Source organism: Macaca mulatta, chromosome 4 (assembly GCF_049350105.2).
Source record: "Macaca mulatta isolate MMU2019108-1 chromosome 4, T2T-MMU8v2.0, whole genome shotgun sequence".
Taxonomy (NCBI): Eukaryota; Metazoa; Chordata; class Mammalia; order Primates; family Cercopithecidae; genus Macaca; species Macaca mulatta.
In genome coordinates, this window is record NC_133409.1 from 80,685,028 (window position 1) to 80,711,283 (window position 26,256).

Here is a 26,256-nt window from a genome sequence, read left to right on the forward strand (position 1 = left end):
AAGGGAAAGAGAAGGAAAGAAGGGAGTAAGTGAGGGAGGGAAGAAGTGTGTGTATATATCTCTTATTTCCTTATTGAGAATGGATCATTGAAATTTCTGGTTGTGATGGCAGAAAAGCTCCTCAACCTTTTACCATCACTGATGCCTGGAAGGTACACACTGCAAAAACCCACTGAGTTTAACTTCAGATATAGTTTCTCTGTTCAATTTATAATTTATCAATCAAGAACAGGTTCGATGTATACTCGTGTCATCAAAATGGATAACTTACAGCTTTTTCTTTTTTTTTTTTTTTTGAGACAGGGTCTTGCTCTGTTACCCAGGCTGGACTGCAGTGCCACAATCAGGGCTCAGCATCCCTCAGCAGCTGGGACTACAGGTGCGTGCCAACATGCTTGGCTAATTTTTTTTTTTTAATTCTTTTTGTAGAGACGGGCTGTCACTTTGTTACCCAGTCTGGTCTTGAAGTCCTGGGCCCAAGTAATCCTCCCACCTTGGTTCTCCAAAGTGCTGGGATTAGAGGCACGAGCCACTGCACCTAGCCAATTTACAGCTCCTTAATCAATAGCTACTTTCCCTAAATTTCACCATCATTACCAATTAACAATTACTAATTTCCCATAATAACTCTTTTAATTCTCCATCTTCTATTGCCTACATCTAAAATAATTTTGACCAGCATATAAATTTGTTTAGTATGGACATGCTCTTGCAAACATTTCTCCTCATGGCCAAATTCTGATTTTTTGTTTGTTTGTTTTGTTTTTTGAGATAGGGTCTCACTCTGTTGCCCAGGCTGGAGTGCAGTGGCACGATCTTGGCTCACTGCAACCTCCACCTCCCAGGTTCAAATGATTCTCATGCCTCAGCCTCCTGGGTAGCTGGGATTACAGGTGTGCACCACCACACCCAGCTAATTTTTTGTATTTTTAGTAGAGTCAGGGTTTCACTATGTTGGCCAGGCTGGTCTCAAACTCCTGGCCTCAAGTGATCTGCCTGCCTCGGCCTCCCAAAGTGCTGGGATTACAGGTGTGAGCCACTGTGTTCGGCCTCTGTTGGCATTTAAATAGAAAATTACTTTCTTGTCAGTATAAATATAATAACAAGATCTCTGTTTTTTATAAAAATGATTAGGTATGTAATTTTTTAAAACCCTATCTAATGTCTAAACTACATTGTGCTTAAAAGAATGCCATTAATAAGATAACTACTGCTCACTCTGTTTTCTATACCCAAAGAAAAGGAAGTCCATAAAAGATAGTATTTAAACCTGTTTAATCAGACCACCCTATGGGTAGGTGCTCAATATTATTAAACAAAAAGCAAAATTCAGTTAGTATAATTGCCATTTGGTTCTTTCTGTTGCATAACAAATCATGTGTGTTTGGATGGCTCTGTATTGTCTAGTACTGTTCAGCGTAACAAGCAGGGATCAGCCTGTGGTGACATGGAACCAAAGTAAATTCAAACTCTGAACTGCTGGCAGTAGAAATGAATATTCTATGTCTCCCCTAAAGCTCAGATTGCAGATCAACTAAACTAATTTTTTAAAAAATTTATCAACTAGTGTTCTAACCTCTTTTATCACCTGATTATATGATGAGAAATTAACTAGATACATTGTCTGCTAGTGGATTCAACTGCTTATAATATTCATTTAATCATTTTCATAGAATCAAATGAAAACCAAATGGACAAAAAAAAACCTGAAGAATATCTACTATGTGCACAACTTTGTATTAGATGCCAATGAAAGGTATGTGAATAGTTAGCTGGATGGTTAAGATTTACACATTTTATCTCATTTAATATCTTCTCCTGACTGGTTTTTGGATTGCCTTAGGTTTATTAGCTTTTGGACACTTTCTCTGATTAATGCCATCAACTATCTCATAACATCAGTGAAAATGCACCGAAGTATACTGAAAACCAGCTAAAATACAGTAAGAGCTCTATTCACAAACCTTTCATCATCTTATAAAAACATGAAGATAAGATGAAAAATGTGGGGAATGGGTATGTAATGAGTGGTGGTGCAGGTCACTGAGAAATGGGGATGAAACATGTAGCAGTTTTAAAAGCAAACAAGACATGGAAGGGGAGAGAAATCACTGGAGGCATGGGGGCAAAGGGCAGCATTTTTCATATAAGGGCACTTCAATCAGGCATAGTTATAAACCAGACATTTTTATATATCATTCCATTATGTTTAAAAGTACTTGGTAGATTCTGTGTCAAATCAATGAAACAATATTCATTTGTTGAAAGTTTTCTACTTTGCACTATAACTTGAGAAGGAGCATAATAATGAATTCTAGGTCATAAGTTAAAACTTTATTTCAAATAGAAATGTTATCTCTCTCTTACATGACAAACAACATCTCAGACAGATAATCTGTTCTGGCTAATGGAAAAGTTTAGAAAAAAGAGAGAGAGAGAAAGATGTACTCAAACACAGATAACTTCATGCTTTCCAATTTCCTGGGAGTAAAAGCAGTTTGTTACGAAATAGGACCCAATCTCATACGCAGTGGGCACTCGGCCAGTGCTGCTTTCAGAACCCAAGATAACTAAGAAGGAGTGTCCAGTTCAGGAGTAACACACACACATATACACAAATAAATAAAAGCCACATGCATTTTTGCTGCTGTAGTGTTGTAACTATCCTAACTGCAGGTTTACATTCATCCTTGTTGGAAGCAAGGTCAGTTTATCGACTCTATTTGGTCTTACTGACCTTTAAGTTAAAGTGTTTTAAAAGGTTAGTACTACTATCAATTATGAAAGGAAGGGAAGACGTTCAATGTTTAACTTATCTTGAAATGGTTAAAATTAGCTGCTTGCTTAGATGGAAGAATCAGATTATAATATGCAGTCTGGAAATGTCTGTTCATTTATTATAGCAGCCTTGCCGAAAACTTAAACCACCAGGGCTGCTTGCTTTTTTCACCAGACTATTTCAAATTCACAGTGTAAGAGGTGTGACATCTGCTGTAAATAAGCATCAGCTCAGCCTGAAGAAATACAATTCCACTAGAGCTTTGTGTCAACTCTTATAAACGTTTTTTCTTTTTATTTATTTATTTATTTATTTATTTATTTATTTTTTTGAGACGGAGTCTCGCTTTGTCGCCCAGGCTGGAGTGCAGTGGCCGGATCTCAGCTCACTGCAAGCTCCGCCTCCCGGGTTTACGCCATTCTCCTGCCTCAGCCTCCCGAGTAGCTGGGACTACAGGCGCCCACCACCTCGCCCGGCTAGTTTTTTGTATTTTTAGTAGAGACGGGGTTTCACCATATTAGCCAGGATGGTCTCGATCTCCTGACCTCGTGATCCGCCCGTCTCGGCCTCCCAAAGTGCTGGGATTACAGGCTTGAGCCACCGCGCCCGGCCATAAACGTTTTTTCTTCTCATTGCATGATTTCTTTTAGGCTTTGGTTCTGTAGCCAGCATTCTTTTTATCTATTAATATAACATTATTTTGTAAGTCATTCTAAAGTTGTATCTTTCGTGTGTGTGTATGTGTGTGTATATAAATGTTGAGCCTTTTATTCATATATATATGAATATTATTTTATTCATATATATATATAAAATGTCTTTACTATTAGGCCATTTGACCAGAGCACAAGAAATTTTAAAAGAAGAATTTCATCATGGTTACCTGATAAGTGAGGCAATAATTTGTTATCTAGAGAAGTAGATGTAAATGTCCGAACAATATATACAAGAATTTTAATACCATATTAAAAATACCTTAGGTATACAAAATAAGGACTACAAAATAGTGGCTAGCACACATTTTATCACATACACTTCTCCATTAAAACACAGAAGGAACAGAGAACATGAGAAATTCCAAAGGAAAGAAAGACGTATAGAAGTTAAGAATCAATTTTGTTGGCATGACTGATGTACTGTACATAGAAGATTAGATAACAGCTTCAAATTTATACTGGTTGTTTGCAAGCCAGGGGCAAAAGGGCGCTAGATTAAAAGATGTTACCCTAATTTTAGCAAAGTAAATATCTTCTGGGTTACTCAAAACTTTGAAGTTATCTATGACTGAGTTACCTTTGATGCAACTAATAATGCTGGTAGAATCTCAGTTTTTATGAAGACAGAATGTTAAAACACCTCTCTGTTGCTGTATGACTGACTTACTACTGAATTACTAGCACTTACTACTAACTACTAGCACTTCCTACTTACTACCTAATTATTTTTTGAGACAGGGTCTTGCTCTATCACCCAGACTGGAGTGCAATGGCACCATCACAGCTCACTACAGCCTAGAGCTCCTCGGCTCAAGTGATCCTCTTGCCTTAGCCTCCCAAGTAGCTGGGACTAGAGGTGTGTGCCACCATGCCTTGGCTAATTTTTGTATTTTTAGTAGAGACGAGGTCTCACTATGTTGACTAGGCTGGTCTCGAACTTCTAGGCTCAGCTCAAGTGATCCACCTACCTTGACCTTCCAAAGTGCTGGGATTACAGCTGTGAGGCAGAATACCCCCAGCCCCCTGAATTATTACTACATTATTGAATTAGTAAGAAATATTAATAATCTGTCCATTTTGACAATGTTTATATTAATAGCATTAAAAGTATTTATAGAGGGCCAGTGGTCTTAGAACACAGTGCCTGGTATGATTTAACCAAAATGTGTTCTCAGTACGAATTCATGTGCGAGAGTCAAAAGAAGACTGTCCCAAGCCATCACCTGTCTCTACAGCTACACAGCAATCAGAAGGAGTTAAAACCATTTTGCTCAAGTCAGAAAGGAAAGGCTTCTAATGATCGATAAGTTTGATCTCCCATTCCAGCACCAGCTACCGCTGAGGAAAATGATGAAGTATAAATGAGAAGTAAACGACCTCTGTCCATTTCTGCCTCCAGTCCAATTGGTCTTCTAGTGACAGACTACATATTGCCTTTTGTCAAGAATCAGCAGTTCTTCAATTGTTTACCACGTACGTAAGTAAAAATTAAACAAGGAAAATTGCTACCATGTTCAGATAACCTCTGTAAACTGTGATATTATCTTGTGTAGGTCTTACTTTAAAAATTAGAGCTCAAGACAATGTTCTTTGCTTCATGGCTACTTCCTTTCCTCCTCCTTGCTGATTGAGGGTGCCCTTCATGTCATAATCTTTCTATGACTAAAGCCTGATGGTCAAGCTGCTAAGACAGCCCTACAGATCTTTTCTCTGATCACAGATCCCTTAAGGGATCTTATCTTCCTATTTGAACATTTCAAGGCTGTGACCCTGTGAATACATAGCCACTGGTGGAGGTAAAATTTGAAGGTAAGTATGGGAAGAGCAGTTGAATTCCCGGATAGAACAGATTGTTTATAAAAGTCCAAATACTCTTAATAACTTCTAATCATTAGGGCTAGATTCTACATGTTAACAGATTTATTTGCACATATTCTGTAAGCCAAAAAATAGCTTTGTTATGAGTACAGTTCCTTAAGTATTTGAATGATGAGTTTTCATCTCCTTTGGTCACCCTCTAGATTTGGCTGGAGGAACTTTTCATGAAGAACTTGGCTTATTCTCTTAGTGGAACAAGAGAAACAAAGCCACTGAGTTTTTTTTTTCTAGATTTTTCTTTAAAAAATATTGAATGATATCCTGACTGGTGTGATAAAAAGGAGGTAAATTTGCTTGGGCAATACTTGAGCCTTTTATTCAAAAACTATATTTATTTCAGAAAATAAACATTTGAAAATACGATAGCTACAAATGGCAGTGTTATTTATCACTCTGAATGTAAAGTTCTCTTTATGTGTTTGACATGTAATTTGAATGAATGCAATATATGTGTGGGGGAAAGCTGTGCTTCAGTGGAAAACATCTGGAACCCAGCTTCTGGATTATCTGATTCAGATTCTAAGAGGGTTATTTTACAGCTCTTTCCATGACTGACAGAAATACAACATCATTTTTCTCTACAGAGGGGCAAATTCTATCCTGGAGGGTGGAGAGTCAATTGATTTCCCTTGCCCACTGTGGAAGAAGCCAGTTTGGGTTTCATTTGCATATTCATGTCAATACCTGATCTACAAATATGTCTGTTCTTTGATTCTCCTTTGAACAAGTTACAACATTTGGTTCTCTTACTGAACTGAGTTAAATAAATTCTTTAACACTTGTTCATCTGATATTTGCATAAAAATCATAATGCTGCATTTTAAAAAAATTATCCTTTAACATACAGTAAATATGCACCACAGAGCCACTACATGAGATGCAATAAACATTTACAAGCACTTTTAGACACAAAGACTTCTAGATCACCAACTAGCTTTAACACTGAGTTACTGGACCCAATTTTAGTTTTTTTGTTTCTTCTCAGTGATTTTGTTTTTCCTATATCCTGAAACATTTTGACCTTTTATAGTATTGGGACTTATTTCCAACTACACAAAAAGATAAAATAATTAGAATATAATTATTATTATAACTATTATATTTAATAAGACATATTGGAAAATATTATTTGGAAAAAAAATTTTTTTAAAGACTGAGTCTGACTATGTTGCCCAGATTGGATTGCAGGGGTTATTCATAGGCGTGACTGTAGCACAGTGCGGCCTCAAACACCTGGCCTCAAATGATCCTTTCAAGTAGACATGTGCCACTGTGCCCGGCAAGTGATGATACAATAGAGAAATAAATCATCGCTATTTTACTATCCTTTACTTTACTTTTCTTACTTTTATTTTGAGATGGAGTCTTGCTCTGTCGCCCAGGCGGGAGTGCAGTGGTGCGATCTCGGCTCACTGCAACCTCCGCCTCCCGGGTTCAAGCAATCCTCATGCCTCAGCTTCTCGAGTAGCTGGGATTACAGGCATGCGCCACCATGCCCAGCTAATTGTTGTATTTTTAGTAGAGATGGGGTTTTACCATGTTGGCCAGGCTGGTCTTGTAACTCCTGACCTCAAGTGATCCACCCTTCTCAGCTTTGCTTAAAGTATTGCCTGATGTTCCAAGAATGTACCAAAGACATTGGGACAGTGTTTTTTATAATCTTTTTCTTTTTAACCTTACATTGAACGCAGCTGAGAATTCAGAAATTTTCATTTCTGTCCATAATAGCAGAGAGAAGATGAATAAGAACATAAATACAAAAAGATAGCTAGCAGTACTCTAGACTCTAATGATAATGATAAAATTGTATAAATTAAATCTCAGAGTATGAGCCTTTCTATAAGACAAACAAATAAATATTCACTAAATCAATGAGTAAACAATATTATTTCTAAGGACAAAAAGGAAATCTGCTACCCAGTCAGTCATTCCACAGGATGTCATCATGCAATATTTTTGGACAAAAATTTTTACTAAAAGAACACGTGACAGTATTTTATCTTTTATGAGGTTTGTACTAAGAAATTTACATAAGAAACTGTACATAAGAAATATGGCTCATAAGTGGACAAATGCTTAAGGCACTGACTGAAAGGAAATAGCATAGAAATGAAAAAATCAATTGAATATATCATTCTAATCAATGTCTAAAAATGAAAATGTTTTGCTATCATCGGCTAAAGAAAATGACCACCTTCTAACAAAATTACGAGCCATGAAAACTTTCAAAAGTATTTCATTTTGAGGATGTAAATGCAAGAACCACCAGGAGCAATAAGCTGGAACCTCTTAGAAATGTATTTGAAAACTGAATCAGTATTTACAAAATAGGTATGTTCCAGGGTCATCCATGCACAATTACTTGCATTCAACGGAAATCACCCATTATGAAAATGAGTATCTTCATACCAGAAACACATGCAAGAAAAATTTGAGTTTGTTAAATTCTTGCTAATTTCCAATGCAGTTTTTAAAGCAGGCTTTGATTTACATATTTGTAAATTATTTGTAATATCACTTAAAAATATATTTTAAACAGTCCATTGGTTCAAATGGTAACTGTTGCTGATGACTGTTCTTCCTGTATAGCAATAGCTAATAAATGTAGACTTTGTTAAATGCTGTAAGATAGAAAGTGTTACGTCTTTTCCAAAAATGACATAATCAAAAACAAAACAAAACAGAACAGAACAATAACAAAAGTATAATTACTGAGAGTGAGAGGGATGACTTTGTAAAAGAGTTGGCCTGGCTGCAACATAGTACTTAAAAGTTACTTTAAAATGAGTAAGGTTTAGGCTGACTCTGAGAGCCCTGCCTGGGAGTCAGCCCTGCTTCGCAAGGAGCAGTACCATTTAAGAAAAGATTCCTGTCTAAAATAAATAATTACATTAAAATAAAAATTAAAACAAGTAAGGTTTAAACAGATGCAGAGATGGGAAAGAAAATATGCCAGGCAAATAAATGGCCTGAGTATGACACCAAGGTAGAAAAGCAGAGGACATGTTTAGGAAGGCAAGTTGGCTGGCTTGGAAAAGAAAATGGAAACAAAGACTACTAAGCAGAATATTAAATATATTTTACAATTTAACATTTTTTAAACTTTGATCTTACAGTAGGAAAAAAACCCTAAGTTTCAAAGTTTATGTACACATTGTTCATGACCTCAAATCTAATATAAAAGGGAATCCAGGATTTCAGCCTGTAACTCAGGTGGTGGTCCATGATAAAATCACCTAATCTCTCTGGGTTTCCTCATCTATAAGTAAGCTTCATACTTCAAGAATTCATTTTTAAAGATGAACATAATTTCCACTTACTTCATTTGGTTGCTGTTGGTCTTAAATGAGATACATATTTTAAAATGTTTTGTCAACTATAACGCTTCGTATATAAATGGTAGGTGAAATTTCTCTACTAGTGGTAAGACAATTCATGGTAGACGAATTGAAGCCCTCATGAACTGGGGGGTGGGGTGGGGGGAGCGAGAGCAAAAATAACAGAAGCAGCTTAAAATATTTTTCTCTTTACAAGAATCCTACAGAGATCAAACTAAATAGCCCAACAATGATACTATATATGTATATCTTATGAATGCTCTATAATTAATTTCTATTTTCCATTGCTTGTCTACTGGGATTTTCTTGACCATCTCCTACTCTTCCATTTTGATGAGATATTAGTAAATTAATTTGCTTTGTTGCAGATGCCATGCATTTCTTCCTCTATGTAGTTCAATGTCTAAATATTTAATATTTTTCTGCTTTATCCCTTGGAGTCCCTAAAAATCAAATTGCAGGGCAACTTAGTTTATATAAATTCTATCACAAAAGTTGCAGATAAAGAAAATGATAGACTATCTTTGTATAGTACAGTTTTAAGTACTGGGAATTTGCCGACTATTCCTATATTCTAGGGACTATTCTTTCATCTGGTTTTCAGAACATTAAATTAGTTTTCTTTCTACCTTACTGATACTATTTTCCTATCTTGTTCTCAGTACCTTTCGAGAGTCACCAAAATCTAGACTTACATTTGTCTACCAACTCCCTTTTGAAAAATTAATCAACTTCCTATATACAAACTACTTTCTTTAGTCTGATCACTCACAAATTATTCCCACTTTTATGTTTCCTTGTAATCTCAAACTCAGCTCATCTCTTCCAGTTTATTTAGACCCACTCCTAGTTTCCAAATCTCTTCCAATAAGTTCTACATTTATCACTGCATTCACAGTGTTTACTGGTATAATGCCTGGTTGGTTCAAAGAAATGGAAAAGGCACTATTGAAAAAGTCACTATATTCTGGACTTTAAAACATCATGCTTACTGGAAGTTAACTCTCCTAAACCATGAAGTCATCTCAGCTTTCTGTCTATTTGGGAGTAGATTCTTGATCTCTAGCCTTCAAGGCATGTCACAGATCAGTCACGGTAACTGATACTCCAGGTGCATCTATCAGTCTACTTGTACCACTCAGTCACCAACCACTGTGACCATATTTATATTACTGTGGACAATATAAATGAAACGAACAAACAAAAACTTAATTATAGGTCAAGCACAGTGGCTCACTCTTATAATCTCAACAACTTTGGGAGGCAGAGGTGGGCAGATCGCTTGAGCCCAGTAGGTTGAGGCTGCAGTGAGCCATGATCACGCCACTGCACTCCAGCCTGGGCAAAAAAGCGAGACCCTATCTCAACAAAGAAACAAAAAAAACGAATTAGCAAATCAGTCATCTTCACCTTGTATTATTAAAAAATAAGAGTAAAAGGCCAGGCACAGTGGCTCACGTCTGTAATCCCAGCACTCTGGGAGGCCGAGGCAGGTGGATCACCTGAGGTCGGGAGTTGGAGACCAGCCTGACTAACATGGAGAAGCCCCGTCTCTACTAAAAATACAAAATTAGCCAGCTGTAGTGGTGCATGTCTGTGATCCCAGCTACTCAGGAGGCTGAGGCAGGAGAATCACTTGAACTGGGGAGGTAGAGGTTGCGGTGAGCTGAGATTGCGCCATCGCACCCCAGCCTGGGCAAAAAGAAATAGAGTAACATTAGAATACAGAGAATGAAAAGGGAAAATATTATAAGATGCTGGAATGTAAGGATGAAAAAATAATATTTAATACTAAAGGGCAGCATCATTAAAGTGGAAGAAATGCAAAATAATTAGTGTCAAATGCAATAAAAACATGAATTCCTATCTGCTATACTTTTTGGACCAAATAGTATTGTCATACATTTTAGTAATATTTCATTGTAACAGGCACCCACTGAGCTATAATGTAACTAACTCTATGGCAGAAGCTTCATCTTCTGGGCAAAACTACCACACAGTTCAATCTCCCTTCATCTAATCAATTTTTTTGTCAAGTCTTACTTAGCTTCAATTACCACTATAAGGATTTTTCAATAAAATAGTAATGGAAAAACTACAAGTTAACCACATGTGGATGTGCATCTCTGGAGACACAGCGAGTCTGAAACTTGAAGAGAGATGCTAAGGTTGAAGTCACAGACTTGGGAGACATCACTGAAAGAACACACAGTAGCTAAAGCTCAGAGATCACCTAGCAAAATGTGAAGAGGAAACAATAACTGCAGCCAAAGCTTTCAGGAAATCCACTATTTAATAACTTTCAGGTGGAGCAACCAGTTAGAAGTTCTAAGAAGGAACAGTCAGAAAAGTAGAAGGAAGACAAGAAAAGAGATACTTCCCTAGTTTAAAAAAATATATATATACACAGTTTCGCATTCGAGAAAGTAGCTAATAGATCAAACAAGATGAGGTATTAAAATAGGCTGCTGGATTTAGCAAGTAGGAGATAGTAAGAGGCCACAGATAGAACATAAAATGAATACAAAAGAATTAAGGAACTAAAATTAAACCATAGCGCCAGTATCAAACTTCCTCAAAGTCAGACAAGCATATCTTAGGAAACAGATCTTCCTAGGGGACTCATTTCCTCAGAAAAGCAGCCCTTTCCAAAACCATGTACTATATATTCTTTTGAAAATCACCAGAGTCCAACAGAAAAACAGACAATGGACATGAACAGGCAATTCACAAAAAGAGAAAGAAAAATGGCACAAATACTTTTAAAATATCCACAGGAGGAAAAGCGCAAATTTTAAAAAGCAACAGCCACACATTAAAATTACATTATATATAACATAATTACATTACATACAAAAATACACTTCATTTCCTTCAAAGTAGCATATAAAATACTCTGAACAACCATACCACTTAAAAACAACTAAATGCTGGAAAAAACATTTCTAAAGCATCCTTTGAACTGCTTTGCTGATGGCACTGAAAAGTCAGTGATGCTCAGAAGCCAAAAACAAAGTGAAAGCAGAAAACTAGGGAGGTAAGTGGAGCACTGAAATAGCCTCTCATTCTGGAGACATCTACAAAACACTAGCAACAATCTGAAGCTTTCCCCTTGTAAATTGGATGATGCAGCAGAGGAGTTAGAAAACAAAGCCTAAGATCTGTCCAGAATTAGGAGTCTAACAGGAGATCCTGTCCCACAGAAAGCTGGAACCTCCACCCAATATTATACTCAAATGTAAAGATCAATGAAAAGTAGTTACCTCAAAGACGGGAAAAGGCAAGATAACTTTTCTGCTCCCAACTATGTGGTGGGAGGAAGAGAAAACGATCTCCCCCTTGAGAACTGATATCACCAGCCAGATGCTATACGGTGTTGCAGCTCATGTGGGGCTACAACTCAAGCTGAGAATTTCTTTTTAAATGGTTCCCAGTTGGTACAAGTACCTCTAGGCACATGATAAAATAAACACATACCCGCCTCAGAGAAAATGCACTTTCAAGCCAGGAGTCAAAAAATTCCTGTAGACACAAGTTCAAGAAATATGAATTTCTGGTTAAAAAAATCATAGAAGACAAAATAATTAAATAAATAAGGGACCATGAGCTACAGCCAGTACAATGAGATCCAAAGTGTTCAGATATTGAATTGCTCAGATTCAGACTATAAAATAAGTATGTTTTAATTTGTTTAAAGCAACACTTCTTAACACTACTAGGTCAATATTTCCTTTTTATAATAAATATTTTTGTAATGCCCCTATTCTTATACTGAAATAAATTTAAAGTAATCTCTATATACATATAATTTAAACTATCTATATTCCTTAACCATAATATATAGAAAAAAGTAATTTATAGTAAACCAATACATACTTCAATTTTAAAATGTAGTGGTAAAACTACACAAGAATACAGTAAAATAACAACGCTTGTACTTATCTATGATAAATAAATTGACTTTAAGCCATTCTATACAAGTAAAAGAAAATGAAAGAAGAGGTACATGGGTATACCAAGATAAAAATTATCCTGAGTAATATACATATATAGAAAGAGGAAGAAAAATCACCTTGATTGAAGCAGCATAACATGTCACGGCAAATTAAACACTCAACACTGCAAAAATGAGAAATATAACACTCTTCAAATGAGCTACATGTTAGGTATAAGTGTAGGAGCCAAATAATTTCCTATGCTGTCAGATGGCAGATGATAGTGATGATGTGTAGCAGAAAACATACCACATCTATTTTAATTCAACCTCATGCTGAGACATAAATTCAGTGTCACGCATATAAAAAGACTTTAGAGACCAGATCCTTTAATAGGTGATGGGGAATAGCTGATGGACTGGAAAACAAAAACTAATACAAGAGGTAATAAATAAATTATCTCTGGAAATGGTACCACAGTCAGGCTGTAAAACAACTTGCAACCCAAAAATAAATTTCTACATGTAGTTTTTACAGTACAGATATTTTATCTCTGTATTACAAAAAAGTTATGAATACTGTGTATAGGTTCAGTGGGCTTCTGAATATGATAGACTTAGACTTACTCTTCTGCAGTCTACAGCTTTAACACTGGGAAAGATGTGAGGCAACTGTTTATTGTCACTGGACAGGACAATAGGTAGTAAAAAAACTGTAGTGCTTGATAGAAGGGAAACACTCAAAGTAAGCCCAGATGTTTGCCCTAGCTTTCTGCCTGGGTAGACTTTTGGGACTAAGGGGCAAGAAGACAATGAAACGCAAGCACAGCAGTGATCTCAGTGAGCCATAAAGGCATAAATTTCAGCTCAGAGCTTCTAAAGCAGTTGGAATTCATGGGACAGGATACTGGAGAGAAGAGATCTGTACAAATCCTGTACCTTTCCCTCATTCTTAATTAAAGACCAGGTTGCATGAGTACAGCTTGAGACCCTTCAAAACACAGCAGCAGACTTTGTTGTTTGGCAGAGAGATAAGCAAAAATATCCAAGGCCACAAAATGCTGGGAGATACTGGAGTTCTGGCCTAGCGAGAAGTAAAGAAACCACACTGGATTTTAAATCAAGAAACACAGGCATTTCACTTGAGATCCTAGTAAACTCATGACTTAGGAATAAGGATTATACTCTATGTACCTTATGACTGCATTCTAGGACTAAGCAAAACATGAAAATAGATCTACCATTATCTAGAATAAAAACAAAACTGGTAGAGCAAAAACTGTCTACCAGAACAAAAGTCAACATCTTGTAGAGAAGACAAATGACTCGGACTCCCTACAATCTATCAGCCCAACATTCTACATACAATAAAAAAATTACTAGGCATGAAGAGCAGCAGGAAAAAGTGACTCATATTTAAGGAAAAAAGTAGTCAAGATCTTAAAAAGACCCAAATGTGAGAAACAGCAGGAAATAACTCAAAATAGCTATCATAAATATGCTCAACAACTTAAAAGAAAAGATGGACATAATGAATGAACAAATGAGGAATAGTAGTAGAAAAATAATAAGAACAGAGGCTGGGCACAGTGGCTCATGCTTGTAATTCCAGCACCTTGGGAGGACTGCTTGAGCCCAGGAGTTCAGACCAGCCTGGGCAACATGGCGAAATCCTGTCTCTACCAAAAAAAAAAAAAAAAAAAAAAGCCAGGCATGGTGGCGTGCACATACTCAGGAGGCTGAGATGGGAGGACTGCTTGAACCTGGGAGGTTGAGACTGCAGTGAGCCATGATCATGCCACTGCACTCCGGCTGGGGCTGGAAGGAAGACCCTGTCTGAAGGAAAGAGGGAAGGAAGAAAGACAGACTATTAAAACAACAACCACCAGGAATATTAGAACTGAAAACTACAGTATCTAAAATGAAAATATCCATGGATTGAATAACAGTAACTTAGAAACTGAAGAAAAATGTAGTGAACTTAAAAAGCAGATTATAAAGAAATAGCACAAACTGAATCAAAGAAAATAAAGAAATTTGAATATAATAAATATGAAGATATTTTTGCTTATCTCTCTGCCAGACAACAAAGCCTGCTGCTGTGCTTTGAAGGGCCTCAACCTGTGCACATGCAACCTGGCCCTTAATCAAGACTAAGGAGGGAGAGGTACAGGAGTTCTCCTTTGCACAGATCTCTTCTCCCCAGCATCCTGTCCCATGAATTCCAACTGCTTTAGAAACCCTGAGTTGAATTTTACAGTTCTAAATATGAATCTATTCATATTTTACAGTTCTTTATTTTCTTTTTAAGATACTGTTATTCATAGTGACATGAGGGACAATATGAAATGGTCTGATATATACATATATGTAATTAGAATCTCAGACGAAGAAGAATGGAGCAGAATAAAAAACACACAAAGAAATGATGGCCAAACATTTCCCCAGTTTTATGAAAAACATTGTGGATCAACAAATCCAAAAAGCTCAGAGAACCCAAAACATAATAAATACAAATAAATGCCCCAAAACCCCACACTTTGGCACATCATAATTCAGCTACTTAAAGCCCAAATAAAGGAGTAAGAAAAAAGATACATTTTATACTATGGAACAAATAAATGAATAATATATAACATCCTCTCAGAAATAATGAAGACCAGTTGACAAGGGGACATCTTAAAAGTAGTTAAAAAAAAAAAAAACCTTTCAATTGAGAATTCTAAATCTATTAAAAATACCTTTTAAAAATGAAGGCAAAATAAAGATATCTGAGTGAATTTTTGGCCAGCAGACTTCACAAGAAGAAATGCTAAAATAAATAAATCAATAAATAAAATTTTAAAAAAAGATGTTCACATTCAAGAAAAATGTAAACTCATGGAAACTCACTGGTTTGCACCTCGGGTGTATGACTCCCCAACGGGGGGCACCCCAAAGTGGCAAGAAGTCCCCTGGGGCACGGGGATAGGACAAAAGGTGATCAATGTCCCTCCATTCCTCAGAGTTCCTAGGACCTAAGTTGATTGCTCTCCAGGTTTCAGGTTGTCACTCTCCCACTCCCTCCACAGAATCAGTCAGTCCCATTCCGGTACCTGTGGGTTCACCTTTTTTTCATCATCCCCTACTGTCTCCAAGACATTTTGTCCATAAAAGCAAGGTGAAATGGGGATAAAGACAGGTCTACAGAAACTAATAAATAAAACTAGAAATGAGAGATGTGTACAGGAAATGCTATCTATTTAAAGCAAAAGTAATAATACTGAATTGTGGGACTTACACATTATGTCAAAATAAAAAATGTATGACATAATAGCACCAAGAATGACACCAGGGTGGTGGTGAATGGAATTAAATTTTGGTAGCATTGTTACATTTTATAGCAAATGAAACAATATTAACCAAAAAGATTGCAGAAAACAAATACAAACAAAAACAATTAGAGCATTGTTACATTGTATTACCTTTTTACATTTTATAGCAAATGAAACAATACTGACCAAAAAGATGGCAGAAAACAAATACAAACAAAACCAAATGAGAAAAAGAGAAAACAGAGCAAAATGGCAGACCTGCATCTAACCATATCAATAATTACATTAAGTACAAATGGTCTCAAATCCCAATTAAAAGGTACAGATCATCAGGTTTGATTTAAAAACACACACACTAATTATATCTTGACTGCAAGAGACATATTTTAAATATAAGTCACAGATATGTTGAAATTAAAAGGAAACAAACAGTAGGCCGGGTGCAGTGTCTCACACCTATAATCCCAGTACTTTGGGAGGCCGCGGCGGGTGGATCACCTGAGATCAGGTGTCCGAGACCAGTGTGGTCAACATGGTGAAACCCTGTCTCTACTAAAAATATAGAAATTAGCCAGGCATGGTGGCAGGTGCCTGTAATCCCAGCCTGTAATCCCGAGTATGGTAAGCTGAGGCAGAATTACTTGAACCTAGGAGGCAGAGGTTGCAGTGGGCCAAGATTGTGCCACCGCACTCCAGCCTGGGCGACAGGAGCGAAACACCATCTTAAAATACACACACACACACACACACACACACCATACAACCATAAAAAGTTGGTGTGGCTGTATCAGTGTCAGAAAAGGATATTACAGGGGAGGTGGGACATTTCATAAACATAAAGGGTCAATTCATCAGGAAGACATAATATTCCCAACATGAATGCAATGAATCTGCTGTTAATGCAGTTTCAAAGCACATGAAGCAAACACTGTTAGCACTCATAGAAGAAACAGAGAAATCCACAATCATAGTTGAAATTTAACATTCCTTTCCAGTAACAAGTAAGTTTATGAGTGCACACACACACGCGCGCCATAAAGACATCGATTTGGGCTACACTATCAACCACCATTATCTAATTAACACTATAGAACCATGCACTCAACATCGGCAGAATATTCATTCTTTGCAGGTGCACATGAGCCACTGTCTAGGATAGAACATACCTTGGGACAAAAAGTCAGTAAATTTCACAACGTGAAAATCTTACAGAATACACACATTTTCTGACCACAACAGAATTAAGTTAGAAATAAATAAGATATATAGAAATTCCAAAATATTTTAATAATACAATATACTTTTAAATAACACTTAGATCAAAGAAGAAATCACAAGGAAAATAAAAATGAAAACAAAATAAAATTTGCGAAATGCAGCTAAAGCAGTGTTTAGGGGAAAATTTAAAAGTTTATCTGTTTATGTTAGAAAAGAAGGTTTAAAAATCAATGGTCTAAGTTTTTACCTAAAGAAGTTAGAAAAAGAGAAAAATAAACCAAAAGTAAATAAAGTAAATTAAGTAATTAAGAGCAGAAACCAATGAAATAGAAAACAATATAAAAAAATTAACAAAGCCAAAAATTGGCTGGAAAGGATTAATAAAAATGAATAAACTCCTAGTTAGAATGATCAAGAAACAAGAGAGAAGAAATCAAGTGCCATTATAAGCAATGAAAAAGGGAATATTGGTATGTGTCTTGTAGTCATTAAGAGGACATAAAGGAATATTATAAACAATTTTATGCCAAAGCATTCCACAGCTTACATAAAAAGGACTCGTTCCTTAAAGAAACAAAACATAAGAAAACTGATCTTCAATGCAGCAGTATTGGAAAGCAGGGCCTAATAGGAAGTATTTGGGTCGGGGGGCACTGTCCTTATGAATGGATTAACGTTATTATCCTGGAAATGGGTTCGTTCTTATAGGAATGGGTTCCCTGTAAAAGGACAAGTTTGGTATCCTTTTCTCCCTTTGCTCTCCCATCATGATACAGCAAGAGGGCACTTGCCACATGCCTGCCAGCCTCCAAAACTGTGAGCCAATAAAATTTTTTTTCATTATAAATTACCTAATCAGTGGTATTCTTTTATAGTAGCACAAAATAGACTAAGACACCATCTCACCAAGAATAAAATCAAACTTCATAAACCATGGTCTACATGACCCTGCCAATTTCTCAGCCCTAATCTTGGACCTCTCTTCTCATCAATCAATTCACTCAGTCATACTGGCTGGCCTGCCACTCCTCAAACATGCTCAATTCATTAATGCCTCAGAATCTTTGCACAGGTTTTCCTTTTGAATAAAAATCACTTCCCCCAGAACTTTACAAGGCTTGTTCCCTTACTTCATTCATGTCTCTGCTCAGCTGTCACCTCTTCAGGCATTTCCTGATCACTTAATCTAAAACATTCCAACTATTACTCTGTCCTCTTACCCTGCTATAATTTTCTTCACAGCATTTATCACTACCTGACATCACATTATATACATTTATTAATAAATCTGTTTTTACTTATTTGCCTCACATTCTAAAATCTGTGCTCCAGGACAGCAAGACCCTTGTATGTCCCATTCTCTGCTCCAACTTCATTGCCTAGAACAGTACCTGGTCCATGGCAGGTACTCAACAAAAATTGGTAAAATGAAAGAATTTACAGATGAGAAACTAGATAGAGGAAAAGATAACTGCCCAGGGTTATTACAACTACTTTAATAAATATTAACTAAGTAGTTACTTAGTACTCATGACACAGTAGTGAATAAGGCAGATCCGGTCCTTGTTCTCATGGAGATTACACTTCAAAAGAACTCAGATTATAGGTCTTTCTATTGCAGACATTTCTTTGAAACTTTAAAAAAAAAAAAAAAATCCCCGGAGAAGGAAAGCAAGCTAATATACAACATTCCTCAGCAATTCAATTACAACCAGTTGTCCCAGCTTTTTCTTTTTCTGTCTTTTCTTTTCTTTTTTTTTTTTGAGATGGAGTCTCACTCTGTCGCCCAGGCTGGAGTGCAATGGCGTGATCTATGAGCTCAATGCATTGCGTGATCTATGGAGCTCAATGCAACCTCCACATCCCAGGTTCAAATGAGTCTCCTGCCTCACCCTCCTGAGTAACTGGGATTACAGGTGCGTGCCACCATGCCTGGTTAATTTTTGTATTTTTAGTAGAGATAGGGTTTCACCATGTTGGCCAGGCTGGTCTTGATCTCCTGACCTTGTGATCCACCCGACTGGGCCTTCCAAAGTGCTGGGATTACAGGCATGAGCCACTGTGCCCAGCCCTCAGCTTTTTCTTTTACTCATTATTAACTACTTTTTTTTCCTTTTAGATATATTTACTTATTAGTCTACATGAATCCTATATACCATTTCTTTTCTTTCTTTTTTTTAATCTAAGGTCTTGCTTTGTTGTCTAGGCTGGTCTCAAACTCCTGGTCTCAAGCGATCCTCCCACCTCAGCTTCCCAAAGTGCTGGGATTACAGCCACGAGCCACCACTCCTAGCCCTATATACCTTTTAAAGCATCATTTGTAAAACACAGTCTTACATTTTATATCATGTCTTGAACTTCCTAATAAAACCAAGTACCGAAATCAACATTTCTCAGAGATTTTGGTGATCTGTCTAAAAGAAAAAGAATTTTAAAGAAAATTTATGAGGCCATTCATTGTCCTGATAATATAAAAATATACAGTGATTTAAAAACATTGTAAAATCATTTAGTATTAGTTACAATTACTAACTATAAAAATGCCACATGAAAAAATAGAACAAAAACCATATAGTGATGAAAGAAGATGGGTTTTAATTTTTTAAAAGGTGTTATTAGATAAGCACATTATGTACTGATCACTTGGAGAGTCATGGTAAAGTTCACAGTTCTGAGTTCTGGCAAGGTTTTGCTCAGCATCCTACCAACTGGACTTTGAAAAGCAGCCTAACCATGCACTACAGCACACCCAGACTTCCTTCCTAAGGCAAAAAATGAGTAACTGGTTTAGCATTGTCCAAGTGTGTACAGATATGGTTAACTTCTTTAATGTACAGTGAGTGGGTGCTTGCTTTGCCAGCACATATACTAAAGTTGGAACAATACAGACAAGATTAGTATGGCCCCTATACAAGAATGACATACAGGGCTGGGCATGGTGGCTCACACCTATAATCCCAGCAGTTTGGGAGGCTGAGGCAGGTGGATCACTTGAGGTCAGGAGTTCGACACCAGCCTGGCCAACATGGTGAAACCCCGTCTCTACTAAAAATACAAAAACTAGCGGGGCAAGGTGGTGCATGTCTTTATCCCAGCTACTCGGGAGGCTGAGGGAGGAGAATCACTTGAACCCAGGAGGCAAAGGTTGCAGTAAGCCAATATTGTGTCCCTGCACTCCAGTCTGGGTGACAAGAGCGAGACTCCATCTCAAAAAAAAAAAAAAATGACATACAAATTTATGAAGTATTCCATATTAAATAATAACAATTATTATTATTAAATAAATAAAGTGAGTGGATTTAGGAATACTCAGGATTTAAACAGGCTTACCTACATAAAATATACATAGAATAAAAAGAAAATAGTGCCTTCAGGTATTTCTGAAACTTTTCTTAATCTATGATGTGATTATTTACCTGCTGCTTCTATTACTGCTCCTAACAGTTTAGTGTTAGACTATTCATAGCACATATACTTGTAGCTATAAATGTCATGTGCATTTTTTTTTAAGAGATAGGGTCGGCCAGGCGTGGTGGCTCACGCCTGTAATCCCAGCACTTTGGGAGGCCGACGCAGGCAGATCATGAGGTCAGGAGATCGAAACCATCCTGGTTAACATGGTGAAATCCCATCTCTACTAAAAATACAAAAAATTAGCTGGGCGTGGTAGTGGGCGCCTGTAGTCCCAGCTACTCGGGAGACTGAGGCAGGAGAATGGTGTGAACCCGGGAGGCGGAGCTTGCAGTGAGCCAAGATCGCGCCACTGCACCCCAGCCTGGGTGACAGAGTAAGACTGTCTCAAAAACAAACAAAACAACAACAACAACAACAACAACAACAACAACAAAGAGATAGGGTCACACTACATTGCCTGAGCTGGTCTCGAACTCCTGGGCTCAAGTGTTCCTCCCATCTCAGCTTGCCAAGTAGCTGAGATTACATATGTGAGTCATTGCACTTGATCCAAAAATTCCAACAACTAGAAATACAACTTTAAAATGTTACCATTAAGATAATTTCCATTGGGTGTAACGTACACTATTCGGGCAACAGGTACATTGCCTGAATGTAGTCAGGCTTCACTACTATACCATGTAGTCAGGCTTCACTACTATACCATGTAACCAAAAGCCACTTGTACCCCTGAAACTACTGAAATGAAAATATTTTTAAAACTAAAATAGTAATTTCCAATGACTATATTAAATCAATTTTTAGAGCATGAAAAAAATTAGATCAAGTCATATGAAATAGTTTATCAGCTATCATTAGATTTGTATCTTCACTGTGGGAATTGAAATTTCTATTTATAGTACTATACTTTGGATTTACAAACTGCAAAACTGGGATTCCTGTACTACAAGTATTTCGTGAATAAAACAATTTGAATTCCTATCAACATACCAATGAGAGTTGATAATGATGGGAAGAAAGTGATTTTCAACTTCATCTTTAAAAATAAATGAAAATGGCTATAATAATACCTCAGAACAGTAATAAAGGAGATTTATTTACTTCTGGAGGAATTAAAAGGTATTACAAAAATACAGAAATTAAAACTAGTGGGAGAAAGAGTAGGACAAGCTGTAAAAGTAGAGAGCCCTGAAACATACATATTAGCAGTAACACAAGGAAGAAATCATCAAATAACAGAAGAACTTTCACTAATCAACAGAGTTCAACAAGAGATGCTGAGTAAGGGGGAATTTAAAACAGAGCTTCTTAATCTTTCTATAAAGTAACAAATAAAATTTTTGATGGATTTAAAAATTAATACAAGGAAAACAGGAAAAATGTAATTATTTGATCACTGAATAGGTAAAACACAAAGGCAGAAACAAAATGGAAAAACAATAAAATGGATATACCACAAATTATCATAGAGGATACAGTTATTATTATTTGTGGGTAAAAATATTTCATACCTTGAAAACCATGAATATATTGAAAAACTATTAAAAATCAACTAAAGAGCCAGGTGCAGCACTTTGGGAGGCTGTAATCCCAGCACTTTGGGAGGCTGAGGAGCGCAGATTGCTTGAACTCAGGAGTTTGAGACTAGCCTAGGCAACATGGTGAAACCCCATCTCTACCAAAAATACAAAAATTAGCAGGGCATGGTGGTGCACACCTGTAATCCCAGCTACATAAGTGGCTCGGGCAGGATAATTGCTTGAACCCAGGAGGGGAGGCGGCAGTAAGCTGAGATCCTGCCACTGCACTCCAGCTTGGGTGACAGAGTGAGACCCTGTCTCTAAAAAACAAAACAAAAAAAAACCAACAAAAGAAGTTTTTAAAGTAACTGGTTAAAAATTATCAATCTTATTAAGTTTATAAAACTAAAAGGAGGAAAGATTTCATTTTTAATAGTATATACACACACACACAGACAAACATATCCCAGGATAGGCTTCATACTGAGCTTAGTTTTACTCATGTTTTCTTTTATACTAACTCTGTATAGTTTTAGGTTTTTTGTTTGTTTGTTTTTTGTTTTTCTTCCGAGACAGAGTGTCTCACTCTGTTGCTCTCGAGTAGCTGGGACTACAGGCGTGTGCCACCATGCCCGGCTAATTTTTGTAATTTTAGTAAAGATGGGGTTTCACCATGTTTGCCAGGCTGGTCTCAAACTCCTGACCTCAAGGGATCCACCTGCCTCAGCCTCCCAAAGTGCTGGGATTATAGGCGTGAGCCATCGCACCTGGCCAGTTTCAGTTTTCTTCATTTAGATTCTGTGTATCTCTCATTAAACTTTATTCCTAGGTATTTTCACTCTTTTGTTCCTTTGGCAAATGGAATATATTCTTCCAGTGAGCAGAGGACAGTTCAGAGGTTCTTTCCTTGGTTATCCATCCTTGAGCCCCCATCTCCCATAGTAGAGGGGCTGGGCTTTGATAGTTTGCTTACTGTCAGCTCACAAGAGCAGAAATCACAAACCACTTCCATAAATCAGAGGTTTGTCTCTGTTTAAAAGAGGCTAAAAGTCACCTCTGTACTCATGTTAAGGGAAGAAAAACCACAACGAGAGGGGAGAAAAACTCCAGTATTTCATAGGGACAAAGTAACCTGAGCGAGAGAACTGCATTTTTAGAAAACCTGGCTCCCACTGACATCTGAAGAGAATTTTTAACATAAACCAGTTTAGGACAGAAAAGAAGGCTCTCTGGAACTAAAAACATGATCTCAAATTTTGAAACTAACTAGAAAAAAATAAAAAAAAACAGTGAAAGAAGACAGTCACATCTGAGAAGTCAGTCGATGTTCTAGAAGAACTCAAATGTTCAAAATAATGATCTTACAAAAGAAAGCAAGACAATAGATGAAAATGCTGAGAAAACACATGAAACTTTAGGAGCACTAATAGCTATATAACCAGATTTCCAGGAGAAAAGGAAGAAAATAAAGAAACATATAAACAAATAACACAGGAAAATTCTAAACACATGAAGAAAGGAATATTTAGTACAGGTGACACTGTTTTTGTAGCAAGGCCTTCCAGTGAAGGAAGTGGCATATTAACTTAGATTATAGTATAAGCTCATTGTCTTCTTGAAAACCAGTAACAGTTTACAGACCGGCTCCTCTGTAATCCAGTGCTATTTTACGTCTATCAGTTATTTTTGTCTACCCCCTCATTCAGTGCCTCTACTCATAATGGCACTTTTTCTACTGGAGAATCCTTTTTCCCCTACTTTTAATCCTTGTGGTTTAGATGGGGGTGGGAGTTCACCTGACTCCCCAGCATACAGTGGGCAAATGATTCATGTCTAGCAAATCAGATTATCACATTCTAGGCTCGATCAACAAAATTAATTCTGAACTTCTGAAAGAATTGCTAGGAATTCTATCCCTCTTGGCAGTAGGATTGAGCACTCAAATCCAGATATATCTGAACTATTTTAATTCCTGGAATTATAAACTATGTGATTCAACAAATTTCTTCCCACATCACCCTCCCACGCCAAGCCAAGGGATCTCAAACTTAGAGTATATCAAAATTACCCAGAGGTTTGTTGGAAAAAAGAAGAAAAAAAAAAAACAATAGTTGAGCTCAACACCCCAGGTTAAGTCTAGGGTCAGGCCTTCGAGTGTGCATTTTAAACAAGATCCCGTGTGATGCTAATGCTGGTCCAAAAATGACACTGAGAACAACTACCTTCAGCCACGATGAGTTCATTTGTGTAACTTGCACCTGAAAGACTTATGACCAATATACCTCCAGTTAGATGATAAACAACAACCCTTTAACAGCACTGGATTTCAGAGTAGCCAGCACAGTGAAAATCAAAACTAAGTATCAAATTATCTAGAAAATAACAAAAACACCTAGAACTTCATACTGAAACCTGTGCAAATCAATTAAGTTTTTCCTAAAAGAACATTTATGGTCTGAAATCCTTATTACCTATAAAAATAAACATTGAAGATAAATTAAGCATCCAACTTATGAAAATAGAAAAAAAAAACAAAATTAACAAGACATACAAGTGAGATCTGAAAGAAACAAAAAACACACAAAATTGTAGATAGAATAAAAGGTAATTATTTGAAAAGGTAAACTCATGAGATGCCTAAATGAGAAAAAAATAAAAACATAGAACATTAGGAATTATTAAAATCCAATTGTAGGCCAGGTGTGGTGGCTCACACCTGTAATCCCAGCACTCTGGGAGGCTGAGGCGGGAGGATTGCTTGAGCACAGGAGTTCAAGAACAGCCTGGGCAACATGGTGAAACCCTGTCTCTACTAAAAAAAAAAAATTATTGGTTGTGTCGGTGTGTGCCTGTAATCCAAGCTGCTCAGGAGGCTGAGGTGGGAGAATCACCTGAGCCCAGGAGATCAAGGCTGCAGTGAGCCAAGATTCCACCACTGTGCTCCAGCCTGGGCAACCAGAGTGAGTATCTCTCTCAAAAAAAAAAAAAATCCAATTGCATATAAGGAGGAAATTTAAATAAGAAAATCTTATTTCAAATTTTTGCACAAATTAGAAAATCCAATGGAAGTAAATAACTTATTAGTAAAATATACCAAATCTGATCTAAAAGGAAACAGAAAACTCTAATAGATATGAGAAAGCTCTGGACAATTTTTTTTAACTACAAAATGTGAAGGGCTTTGGTGTTTATAGCTTAGTTCTATTACCTTTTAAAGTTGTGGGCTTTAAATTATTTTGATCATGCACACTTATTAGTAAGAATTTTTTTTGAATACCTATCCCACTATATGTATATTTGTGTGTATTTATATATCAGTACATAATAGTATACATTACAAAACATAAAAATAAAAGGTATAAAGTAAATAAATATAAACACAAGTTGTGATGTTTTTCCCATGAAAGAAATTATTCATCACTTGAGAGGAGACTACTACTTAAATTCTTATTATGTTAAACTATATAGCAACACAGAGACAGAAAACTCACTAATTCATGAGACTAGAATAATCTTAACAAACTTACTAAAACTTGAAGAGGAAAGTACACAAAAAGTCCTAGTTCATGTATGACTGATAAATATTATGAAACTGAATAAGCAAATAATGACTAAAAAGGGTCTCACTTCCCCACAGAAATGTAAGAATGCTTTAACTTCACAAAATCTATAGATGTAACTCACTTTATCAATACACTAGAAAATTACAAAATTATGTCAAGAGATGCTGAAAACATTTTTGATATAATAATTTAGCAGCCATCCACGGTTAAAAACTCTGAGTAAACGAGAAGAAAAAGAAAGCAATTTAAACATGATTATTTACTGAAAAATAATAGCAAACATCAAACTAAACTTGAAATATTAAAGCCATTTTTATTAAATTGGAAGACAGAATGCTTGCTGTCATCAGCATCATTCAACACTGCTTAGGAAGTTCAAGTGTATTCCTAAGAAAAGAAAAGAAAATAATAGGTATAATTCTTGGAGAAGAGACAAAACTTTCCCCTAAATTTTTACACAGCTTTTCTCTACAGTATGCAAGAACCATTTAAAACTGAAGAAAAAAAATTCATTCAAAATAGCATCAAAAACTACAATACCTAAAAATAAATATAATAAGGTATGGAATCTATTATATATGA

At 36.5% G+C, this 26,256-nt stretch overlaps 1 protein-coding gene and 1 non-coding gene across 2 annotated transcripts in view; one reads left to right on the forward strand and one right to left on the reverse strand.

Moving 5' to 3' along the window:
* Positions 1–26,256, reverse strand: part of LIN28B (lin-28 homolog B) — a 125,397-nt gene that overhangs the window by 11,858 nt on the left and 87,283 nt on the right. The window lies entirely within an intron of this gene.
* On the forward strand, positions 20,022–20,130 carry LOC114677830 (U6 spliceosomal RNA). Its single transcript, XR_003729268.1, has one exon. It is a non-coding gene; the product is annotated as a U6 spliceosomal RNA (small nuclear RNA).